Source organism: Macaca thibetana, chromosome X, assembly GCF_024542745.1.
Source record: "Macaca thibetana thibetana isolate TM-01 chromosome X, ASM2454274v1, whole genome shotgun sequence".
In the NCBI taxonomy this organism is placed as follows: Eukaryota; Metazoa; Chordata; class Mammalia; order Primates; family Cercopithecidae; genus Macaca; species Macaca thibetana.
The window spans coordinates 59,995,360-60,007,795 of record NC_065598.1 but is presented as its reverse complement, the minus strand read 5'-3'; the positions used below and the strand labels follow the sequence as shown (position 1 = coordinate 60,007,795).

At 40.0% G+C, this 12,436-nt stretch overlaps 1 protein-coding gene across 3 annotated transcripts in view; it reads left to right on the top strand.

Moving 5' to 3' along the window:
• ARHGEF9 (Cdc42 guanine nucleotide exchange factor 9) overlaps nucleotides 1-12,436 on the top strand; it is a 179,733-nt gene that overhangs the window by 40,754 nt on the left and 126,543 nt on the right. The window lies entirely within an intron of this gene.

Here is a 12,436-nt window from a genome sequence, read left to right as displayed (position 1 = left end):
ATAGCTATTATTAAAATGTCTACAAACAATAGATGTTGGCATTTATGTGGTGAAAAGGGAACACTTATATACTGCTGGCTGAAATGTACTGTATTAGTTTGTTTTCACGCTGTTGATAAAGACATACTTGAGACTGGGCAATTTGCAAAAGAAAGAGGTTTAATTGGACTTACAGTTTACAGTTTCACATGCCTAGGGAAGCCTCACAATTATGGCAGAAGGCAAGGAGGTGCAAGTTACATTGTATGTGGATAGCAGCAGGCAAAGAGAATGTACCACCAGGGGAAATGCCAGGCACTTATAAAACCATCAGATCTTGTGAGAACTCACTCATTATTATGAGAGCAGTATGGAGGAAACCACGCCCATGATTTAATTATCTCCACCTGGCCCCGCCCTGGACAAGTAGGGATTATTACAATTTAAGGTGAGATTTGGGTGGGGACACAGAGCTAAACCATATTATTCCACCCCTGGTTCCTCCCAAAGTTTATGTTTTTACTTTTTAAAACCAATTTTGCCTTTCCAACAGTCCCCCAAAGCCTTAATTTATTTTAGCATTAACCCAAAAGTTTACATTTTAAAATTTGAGGCAAGGCAAGTCCCTTCGGCCTATGAGCCTGCAAAATTAAAAGCAAGCAGTTACTTTCTAGATACAGTGGGGGTACAGGTATTGGGTAAACACAGTCATTTTAAATGGGAGAAATTGGCCAAAACAAAGGGGTTACAGGCCCCATGCAAGTTTCAAATCCAGTGGAGCAATTAAATTTTAAATTTTTAAAATGATTTCCTTTAACTTTATATTTTACATTCAGGTTACGCTGATGTAAGAGGCGAGTTTTTATGGTTTTGGGCAGCTCCACCCCTGTGGCTTTGCAGGGAACAGCCTCCCTCCTGGCTGCCTTCGCGGGTTGGCATTGAGTGTCTGCAGCTTTTTTAGGCACAAGATGCAAGCTGTTAGTGGATTTACCATTTTGGGGTTTGGAGGACAGTGGCCCTCTTCTCACAGCTCCACTAGGTGGTGCCCCAGTAGGGGCTCTGCGTGGGGGCTCGAACCTACATTTTCCTTTCACACTGCCCTAGCAGAGGTTTTTTATGCATCCTGCCTCCCACAGCAAACTTTTGCCTGGGCATCCAGGCATTTTTATATATTTTTTTGAAATTTAGGTAGAGGTTTCTAAACCTTAATTTTTGACTTTTGTGCATCCGTAGGCTTAACACCACATGGGAGTTGCCAGGGCTTGGGCCTTGCATCCTCTGAAGCAACAGCCTGAGCTGTACCTTGGCCCCTTTTATTTATGGCTGGAGTAGCTAGGACACAGGGCACCAAGTCCCTAGATTGAATACAGCAGAGGGACCCTGGGCCCAGCCCAAGAAACAATTTTTTCCTCCTAAACCTCCATGCCTGTGATGGGAGGGTTTGCCATGCCCTGAAGACACTTTCCCCATTGTGTTGGGGATTAACATTTAACTTCTTGTAATTTATGCAAATTTCTGTAGCCTGCTTCAGTTTTTCCTTAGAAAATGAGTTTTTTTTTTTTCATTGCATTTTTAGGCTGCAAGTTTTTCAAACTTTTATGCTTTGCTTTTCTTATAACACTGAATGCCTTTAGCAGCACCCAAGTCACATCTTGAATGCTTTGCTGCTTAGACATTTTTTCACCTGATACCATAAATTACTTTTTAAAGTTTAGTTTTAAAAATTTCTAGGGCAGGGGCAAAATGCCGACAGTCTCTTTGCTAAAATATAACAAGAGTTACCTTTGCTTCAGTTACCAACAAGTTCCTTATGTTTATCTGAGACCACCACAGTTGGACTTTATTGTTCATATTGCTATTAGCATTTTGGGCAAAGCCATGTAACAAGTTTTTAGGAAGTTTTTAACTTTCCCACATTTTCCTGTCTTCTTCTGAGCCCTCCAAACTGTTTCAACCTCTGCCTCTTACCCAGTTCCAAAGTTTCTTTCACATTTTGGGGAACTTTTTTAGTAGCACCCCACTGCCAGTACCAATTTACTGTATTTGTTTATTTTCACACTGCTGATAAATACATACCTGAGACTGGGCAATTTACAAAAGAAAGAGTTTTAATTGGACTTACAGTTTCACATGGCTGGGGAGGTCTTACAAGTATGGTGGAAGGCAAGGAGGAGCAAGTTACATGTTAAGTGGATGGTGGCAGGCAAAGAAAAAATGTACCAGCAGGGGAAATGCCAAATGTTTATAAAACCATCAGATCTCATGAGAACTCATTCACTATTACAAAAACCATATGGGGGAGACAGCCCCCATGTTTAATTATCTCCACCTGGCCCCTCCCTTAACACGTGGGAATTATTACAATTAAAGGTAAAATTTGCATGGTGACACAGAGTCAAACAATATTATATACATTAGTACAACCTCTATGGAAAACAGTATAGAGATTTCTCAAAGAACCAAAAGTAGATCTTCCATTTGATCCAGCTATCTCACTACTGGGTATCTGCCCAGAGGAAAAAAAAGTCATTATATCAAAAACACACCTACACACATATGTTTATCACAGCACAATTCACAATTGCAAAGATATGGAATTAACCCAAGTGCCCAACAATTAATGAGTGGATGAGGAAAATGTGGTATATAAACCACCATGGAATACTACTCAGCCATAAAAAAGGAGTAAATAATGTTTTTTGAAGTAACTTGGATGGAGCTAGAGGCTGTTATTACAAGTGAAGTAACTCAGGAATGGAAAATCAAATACTGTGTGTTCTCACTTTTAAGTGGGGACTAAGCTATGGGTACACAAAGGCATACAAAGTGGTATAATAGATATTGGAGAGTCAGAAGGGGAAGGGTTGGAGGATGAGAAATAAAAAAAACTACATATTGGGTACAATGTACAATACTTGGGTGGCTGGTGCACCAAAATCTGACTTCACCACTATACAATTCATCCACGTAACCAAAAACCACTTGTTCTCCAAAAGCTACTGAAATAAAAAGTGCCATGACATGCATGAATTCATGTAATCCTCACAACAACACTCTCCCTACTTTAAAGGTGGGGAAACTAAGGCTTTAAGAGGTGGAATATCTTCTCCATACAACTATCTCCAAACGGAGCCAGAATGAAAACCAGGTGTATAACTCCATAGTAGTTATTTGGTCATTACTCTTCTCACTTCCCAGGAGTGAACAGTGCCCAGTCTCCTTCATTCTAGAGGTGAGGGGTACCAGGAATAAGGTTATAAATGCAGTATGTCTTAAGAAAGATAGCTTACCTTTACCAAGCCAGCATTTATTTTGTGCCAGGCGCTGTTCTAAATGTTTTTGCATGTGTATCTAATATAATCTTCTCAACGAAATTATGAGGTAGGCACAATTTTTTTTAACTAAATAACTTTATTTACCTTTATCTCAAACTTTCTTCCCAGCCTTCTTCATCTTAATTAGCTGCAAAGCGCAAATTGTTCATAAGCAAAAACTGAAAAGAGCTGCAGTGTCCAAGGGGCTTGGGCTTAAAAATATTAGAGAACTAGATTTTATCAGATCTATAAACAAAAATTTGTTAAAAAGCAGTCATAATATAAAATAGCAGCTGCCAGTAACTTCTTCAAGTTTTATCTTCTTCAGATATTGACTCAATTCAGTTTACCTCATTCTTGGAAGCCTCATCAAAATTTTCTACAAGATCTCGAACTTCATCATCATCATCCTCTCTAGCAGCAAGTGGTGCTTTTCCATCCACATATTGTTTAGGCAGAGCTTCAGCCAGTCTCCTTAAAGTAGTCAAACTGCACCCAGCTGGTTTAAGATGCTGGGTAGCATTTCTGTCAGCTGCTTTGTCATAGCATGGCCTGTAATGGTGAAAGTGTTCACTCCTAGAGATGCCTAAACTTTAGGGTTGTTAAAGTGGATCACTGTTCCTTGGTTTGTAAACATATTCACCTCTTCAATACCAGAGACATTGTTTACCTCGAACTTCTTTAAAGAGAACTGAAGTTTTTAATCATCTGCTGTGGCTGTTTTACGAACCACCTCCTTCTTTCTCTGAGCAGTTCCTTTCCTGTAGTTTGGTGGGTTTTCCTGGTTCGTGATTGTTTCTTTCATCTTGTCGGAGTGGATGAGGGGCCGCATAGGGGACTAAGGTTGGTGATCAGGGGTCTTGGATGGCTCAGCTGAGGTTAGGCACACACATGTAGGGGACACAAGATGAGAGCTAGAGGGGCACAGTTCTTTAGTGAGGAAAATGCAGGTAGGGCACAGAAGAGAGGTACACTCAGGCCATGTGCTGAGAAGACTCAAATGATTTTTGCCCTTTCTTCTTTCACCATTGTACATTCCAGAGAGGGAAACTCAGAAAAGCCCTTTGAGTGTTTGTGAGGTGCATACATTTGGGTATGTAAAGGCAGTGAAGCCTGACAGAATGCCTTTTGTAGACATAACAGGCACTCTGTTACTGCTTGTGGAGTGGATGAATGAGCTGATGAAGGGGTGAACCTCAGGCAACCTGTAGCCATCAAGCCTGGAGCTGGCCCTAGAGAGGACAGAGGCATTGGTAGAAAATGTTTCTTTTGGCCCAGGTAAGATGCCACTGAACCAGCCAAGCAGTAGGGTGAGGGGAACAGGCTGAAACAAGACACTTCAGAAGTCATTCGTAGAAAAATTACCTAACTCCTCTGGATATCAGTTTACACAAATGGGGCCTTTCTCCCTGCCTCCATTTCCTCCTCTCAATGTGCATGCACACACATTCATTCAGTCATTCAGTACTATTGAGCATCTGTTATGCAGCAGGCACTGTTCTAGGCACTAGATGTGTGTACAAAACAGACAAAAATTCTGTCTTCAGGGAACATATATTCTAAAAGGGAAGTTATATGCTAAGAACATGACTAAATATGTAATATGGTAGTTTTACATGCTAAGGAGAAAAAATGCAGCAGAGAAGATGGATAGGAAGTATGCATGTGGGTGGTTAAAATTTTAGGTTCCTATTTCCTGCTGCATTTCCCTCACAAGGTTGTCAGGAGGTTGATACGTGATAAAAAGCCACAGTATTTAGGAAGCTGTAAAATTCTGTTTACATGTAAGGTGCAGTTATTCTTAGGGGATAATTTTTTCTAGGTCCTTATTTGCTCTTCCCTTCTCCATTAACAGTATAGTAAAGCTTCAAGAATTCTGACCAGGAGGATGGGAAACTCAGGTTCTAGGCCTGGCTCTAGCATGACAATTTTTAAAAATCCCAAATGTATAGAACTGTACAGATTCCAAAACACTTTTTCCGGAACTGGGTCTTCTGGCTGTTAATCCTTTGTTCTTTCCACTCTTTCATAAAGCAGTAAGAGAAGTGGTAAGTCATTTGCTTCCTCAGAAACAGTCTTTCCCTTCTGGAAAATGTGAATGATGAACCACCCCACCCCCACCACTACCCCTTTCCAGTCTCCTTGGGCTTTTGTGAGGTACAAATCAGATAATGGTTATGAAACAACTTTCTATGTCATAAAATACGACTGTAAGGGCTGGTTGCTAAGGTTGCTAAGATCTGAAGAGTTGGTGCTCCTGCTTAAGTGAGGGTTTTTTTTTTTTTAATTTTTAAATCCTTGTTAACTGGGTGTATGTGTGGAGAGGGGAGAGTGACCCTTTGGAACTGGTGCTACTTCCTTTCCTTTCTGAAAAGCAGCTGAGGGGAGCGGGGGCAGCACTGAACTCTAGCATCTCCTAGAAATAGGAACAGTTACATGGAAACACTTGGCATCTCATGATGGACTGGCAACTACTGGTGTGCAGCTCATTTTGTCCACTCTGCTTTTGGGAGGTGGGAACTGGGACTCATTTCCTGAAACTTAATACACAAATGACTCATGGCCTTTAAAGACCTCCACTTGCCCCTCTGATACAATCTTATTTGGAATGCTGGGGGTGGGAAGGGGGAGCCTTGAATAGGTGAGATCTTCATTTAGTACCTCACGTTTTTCTACTGTGATAATTCTTTTTTGTTGTTTTATTTTTCTTCAACTTTTAAGTTCCAGGGTACATGTGCAGGATGTGCAAGTTTGTTACCTAGGTAAACATGTGCCATGGTGGTTTGTTGCACAGATCAACCCATCACCCAGGTATTAAGCCCAGCATCCATTAGCTATTCTCCCTGATCCTCTCTCTCCCACAACACCTCCAACAAGCCCCAGTGTATGTTGTTTCCCCACCATGTGTTCTCATCATTCAGCTCCCACTTATAAGGAAGAACATGCAGTGTTTGGTTTTCTGCTCCTGTGTTAGTTTGCTGAGGATAATGGCTTCCAGCTCCATCCATGTCCCTGTAAAGTACATGATCCCATTCCTTCTTATTACTGCATAGTATTCCATGGTGTATATGTACTACATTTTCTTTATCCGGCCTATCATTGATGAGCATTTCGGTTGATTCCATGTCTTTGCGATTGTGAATAGTGCTGCAATGAACATACACATGCGTATATCTTTATAAGAGAATGATTTATATTCCTTTGGGTATATACCCAGTAATGGTATTGCTGCATTAAGTGGTATTTCTGCATCTATATCTTTGAGGAATTGCCACACTGTCTTCCACACTTGTTGATCTAATTTACATTCCCACCAACAGTGTAAAAGCATTCCTTTTTCTCCACATCCTTGCCAGCATGTTGTTTCTTGACTTTTTAATAATTGCCAGTCAGAATGGCAGTGAGATGATATCTCATTGTGGTTTTGATTTGCATTTCTGTAATGATCAGCATTGTTGAACTTTTTAAATGTTTGTTGGTCTCATGAGTGTCTTCTTTTGAGAAGTGTCTGTTCATGTCCTTTGCCCACTTTTTAATGAGGTTGTTAGTTTTTTCCTTGTAAATTTGTTTAAGTTCCTTGTCGACTCTGGATATTAGACCTTTGTCAGATGGATAGATTGCAAAAATGTTCACCCATTCTGTAAGTTGAACTATGGCAATTCTTGATATACTAATCGAGTTTTCATTCCACAGAGTACTTTCAAATCCATGATCTCATCATCTCTTTGGCAGGCATTATGTCTATCTATAGATGAGGAAACTGAGGCTCAGAGAGTTTATGATTTGCCTAAAGCTAGGCACATATAATCACACCCTCAAATAATAGTATTTATTATCATTTATTGAGCATTACTATGTGCTGGACATTGTTGTAAGTACTTTACAGTTATTCACTCATTAAACCCTCATGAACACCTACCCCTGTTTTGCAAATGAGGAAACTAGGTGACTGAGAGTCAGGGGTTTGCTCAAAATGAGGGGCAGCATGAGTATCATGACATTCTACCATTCTCCCTGATTTAAAGATGAGTAAAGTGAGGCTCAACGACATTAAATAAGTTGTTCAAGTTCTCACAACTGGCAATTGAAAGAACTAAGGTTGGATCTCAGTAGGCTGGCTCTAGAGCCTATATTCTTAGCCATAAGGCTATACACTACTTCTAACTCTTAGGATCTTCCTAGCTTTATAAACTGAAGCACGGGGTGGGGGGAGGGCACGGGGGAGAGAGAGAGAGAGAGAGAGAGAGAAAGAGGACTTATTAAGATCACATAATGGATTTATCATTTTTAAATTTAATATATGAATAGCTAATATATTTATATGGTAAAAAAATCAAACGAAAAAAATGTATACAGTCTATCTCTCTATCTACCCATCAGAGATCACAAACTTAATGGCTTTCTATGTATCCTTCTAGAGTTTCTTTATGCAGATATAAGCAAATCCAAATATATTTTATTTCCCCTCTTCTTTACCTAAAAGATCACACATCATAATACTAAATTTGACCCTTTAACAACGTGGAGATTAGGGGCACTGAATCCCACCCTCCATGAAGTTGAAAATCAACGTGTAACTTTTCACTCCCTAAAAACTTAACTACTAATAGCCTCCTCTTGACTGGAAGTCTTATCTATAACAAACACAGTTGATTGACACATATTCTGTATATGTTTTATATACTGTATTATTACAATAATGTAGCTAGAGAAAAGAAAATATTATTAATAAAATCCTAAGAAAGTGAAAATATATTTACTATTCATTATGTGGAAGTAGATCACCATAAAGGTCTTCATTCTCAGTGTTTTTACATTGAGTGGGCTTAAGAGGAGAAGGAAGAGGAGGGGTTGCTCATGCTGTCTCAGGGATAGCAGAGGCAGAAGAAGTTAAGGAGGTGGAATGGGAGGCAGGAGAGGCAGGCACACTTTGTATTAACTTTTATTGAAAAAAGTCCCGGTATAAGTGGACCTGTGCAATTCAAACCTGTGTTGTTCAAGGGTCAACTGTATTCTGCATCTTGCTTTTTCCACATTGTATATCTTCAAAATCTCTCCCTATCAGTCCACAGAGAGCTTCAGCAGTCTTAGGTAGGCCCTCATGAATTTCTACAATCCCCCATCTATTTATGTGTCCTGCACACTTCTCTTCTTTACCAATCTTTGGGGATGTCCAGCCCTTTCTTAACATTTTCCCAGGAGTTTAATTGCTAGACTATCTTGGCCTTCTACAGAAAATACAGTCCCTCAAAGTGAATTCCTTAGTCTCCCTCCGACACATAATCTAGCCTCTTACAAAATCCCCAGCTATACTCACCCCCTCTCATGTTTTGCAATTTCAACATATTACCATATCCTGACTACCTACCTGCCCACCTACCTGCTTATCTATGTGATTCTTGTTGAGTAGCTCTTACAAGCAAAGCTCCATGCTTAATTTGATGATGGGTGATTAGGGGCATTGGTCCCTAATGGTTTGCAGTTCAAATAAAAATTGTAAACAAATACACCTGGACACGGAGGTCAGAGGGGTTTAGCTGACTGAATGAGTTATGAGGCTCAGGAGTTGAATTATCCAGGAGATTAGGCTCTACAACTAAACACTGGGTTCTGATACTGAGAGAAATGTTCACTCCCCACCACAGTCTTGAACTGATGCATGATTGACTTTAGCTGCCCCAGAAAGATCCTGAGCTTGACAGGAAACCATTGTACTTCCTCTAAAGGGGCTTTTAGACCTTTGCTGCTCTTTTCCAACCAGTTCTCTCTCTACCCTGAGTAGAGCCAGATGGTCTGGCCTACTAGTTTGCTTGAAATAGAACTGAAAGAGGCCTAAAATAAATATGAAATAGGCCCAAAATAGATTCATGCGAAGGAACAGAAGGAAACTGCTGTTTCCTGGGTATTTACTCAGGTATTTATTCAGTCATTAGCCACAGGAGGGTGGTATAGGCAGTTTTTCTTGAGGGAAAGGCTTCTGGGTGGTGGTGTAGGGTGGCAACTATGTCATCAGAGAACAGAAAACCAAAGAGATCTTGAAATTCTCAACCTGTAATCTTTATAGTACCTTTTAGAGGAGTACTTACTAATGAAGGCCCTTGGAGGTGGGAGAAGGGTGAAGACTGGCATTCGCAGGCTGCAGCAGAGAATACTTTCCATAACAAGACTTCCTTTACATTTTACACTGTGAGTCCTCAGGGCTATGCCTTGCTCTTCACTCACTTATTCATTCATTAATTTAGTTATTCAGTCATTAAAAATATATTTATTGAGTGCTAAGCACTATTTTAGGTGCTGAGGATACAGATATGAACAAAGCAATCTGCTTTCATGGAGCTTACATTTTATAAAGGGAGACAATAAATCAATAGACAATAACAATATATAATATTTTAGGTAGTGATAAGGACCATGAGAGAAAAGCAGCATAAGGGGGTAGAGAGTGATGTGGTGTAATCTTAGAGAGGGTTGTGAGGGAAATATTCTTTGAGGAGGTGAAAGAGCTAAACAAATTTAAAAAATTAAAAAGCCTTTGGGCAGAGTCAAATTGTTAATCCTATGTTTGATTTTCCCCCTAAAATTCTACCCTCCACCACACAATTTTATGCAACCCAATTATTCAACTTAAGCTAATCACCCATGGTCATTTGTACAGGTTACCATCTGAAACCAAGTGTATGCCTGCTACACCTTTGGCAAGGCTGTTGAAGACTTAAAACTACCAATGCTTTTTAAAATCTACCACTAAAAATAAGTCAGCCGTTTGAGCTTTTGGAAAGATAAGAGACTTGTTTGAGGTCACACAGCTACCAAGAAGCAGAGACTGGACTTACATATGAGTTTTAACTTCTTATCCACTGCTCTTCTCAATTCGCACGAACTTTCCAAGGCATTGTGGGGACACATCAGCACGCCTGAGCATAAGTCATTTTATGTGAATGTGAGGCAGGTAATTTTTCCTAAGGGTGCATTAACAGGACGACCAGTGTTCAAAATAAGGGAGGTGATAGTCCCTATCTACTGCTCATTGTCATTCCCACCTGGATATGTGTTCTGAGTGATTAGATACACTGAAGAGCAATGAGCCTGGGGAGGGGATTGCAAACCATGTCACAAATGGAAGAGCTTAAAGAAATGGTAATATATCTCTTTATGGAAAACATGTGTGTGTGTATGTATGTGTGCATGCACGTGCATGCAGAGAGGTTGCTTAGGAGAAATTAGGGTTTGAACCCACAATATATGTCTTCTGCTTTCTATTGCTTAGAAGGACTCGGTTTCTTTTTCCCCCCCGTGGCCCAGAGGGTAGCACTCTAACAAATGGGCAGAAGTCATAAAAGAGTGAATTTCAGGTAAAAATGAATAATGGCCTTGGATACTTCAGAATGAGTTTCCTATTACTGAAAAGACTCCAGCAGCTGCTTGACAAAACTTACAAGAGATAATTGAAGAAAAGGGTGGCTTTGGAAAAAGATCTCAATTCAAATCCTGCTACTGCTTCATCAAACTTGTATGGTTATGGGCAAATGATGTAAGCACTCTCAGGTATAGTTTTAAAATTTTAAAATAATAACAATTTCTTCTTCTTAAACTTCTAGGGATAATTAAGTAAAATAATATGTTAAAAGACCTAGCACCATGTGGGCCCAAAGTAGGTGTTTCCTTCTCCTCCTCTCCCTCACATTTCATATACTGTAGAGAGGATACCTACACAGGGAGGTTGGGAGGAGATGATCTCTTTTTCCCTTTTGAACATAAAATTATTTATTTTTTCTGTAATCATCAACAACTTTATTCATTACCTGATTGTGCTTGGGATACTTACTGTATGACATTGAAATTATGTGCATCATTGATTAGCTCTCCCACTAAACTGTAAAATCCCTGAGATCCACTCTGTATCCCTTAGCTGTCAGAATAAGGGCTTATTGAATTGAACTGATTTTGGAGGAGTAGTGATTTCTGTGCTGAATAATTGAACTAAACAGGAGTTTTTGTCCTTAGGGGGCAGCCTGTCTTAAATAGAGATGATATCCATGAACATGCAAGAGCATCTAGTCGTATCAGTAGCTAAGACAATAAACAGACAGGATTCAATATCTGTAGACTGTAGCAAGCATGAGGGACTATAAGAAAGATAGGGTAGGGGTTGTATGGGAAATAAGTGAGCACCAGTGGGGATCGGGACAAAAAAATGGAACTTTGCCTGGGAGTGCTTCCTGGCAGAAGTGGGTCTTTGGGAACTATTCAAAACATGAGAAGCAAAGGACAACTAGGAATTGTGTTTTTTTTCCCTGATAGAAGGAAAAGATTTGAGAACTAGGGATCTTGGGTTTTGGAGGTAGGCCACTGGGGCCCAGATCAGGACACTGAAACACTTTATTCCTGTGACCTAGAAGACATCATGTAAGATGTTATTGAAAGATGGGACATGTGTCACCTATTGACATTTATATAGAATAGTGTTTAATAGCAGACTCTAGAGCTAGACAATTTGAGTTTACATCTGCGCTCCATATCTTACTAGCCATGTGACCTTAGGCAAATTATTTAACTTCATTCTGCCTCAGTTTCCTCATCTACAAAATAAGGACAATAATAGTACCTACCTCATAGAGTTGTTGTGAGGATTAAAAGAGTTTATGTATGTACAGGACTTCAAACAGTGCCTGGCACAGAGTAAGCAGTTTGTAAGTGTTAACTATCATTATCATAATCTGTTGAACTGCCTTTCAGACCCGAGAACTAGTGTGAATTTGAGGGCATTATTATTCCAGACCCTCTCATGCAGTGATTAGCTCCTCAGCCCTGGCTGTGGTAAAAGTAGTGACAACATCTGGCTCAAAGAGATAGAATAACTTTCTGCCATCTGAGATTGTCCCAAAGATGAACGGGCTGTCTTGGGAGGGAGCAACTGCCCCATTATTGTAGGAGCAAGACTGGATAACTACTTAGCGAGGATGTTGCAGAAGGGATGGCAGGATGGAACCGGAGTTGTGCTAGACCAAGATATTATCTAATTCCTTGAGACTTGTCAGCAAGAAGGGATATATCTGGGAGGGGGTATTGCTACTCCAAATGTAGAGGACTCGTCTATTAAAAAAAAAATTGTGAGCAAAGTTGAATGTTCATATAACTCAGAA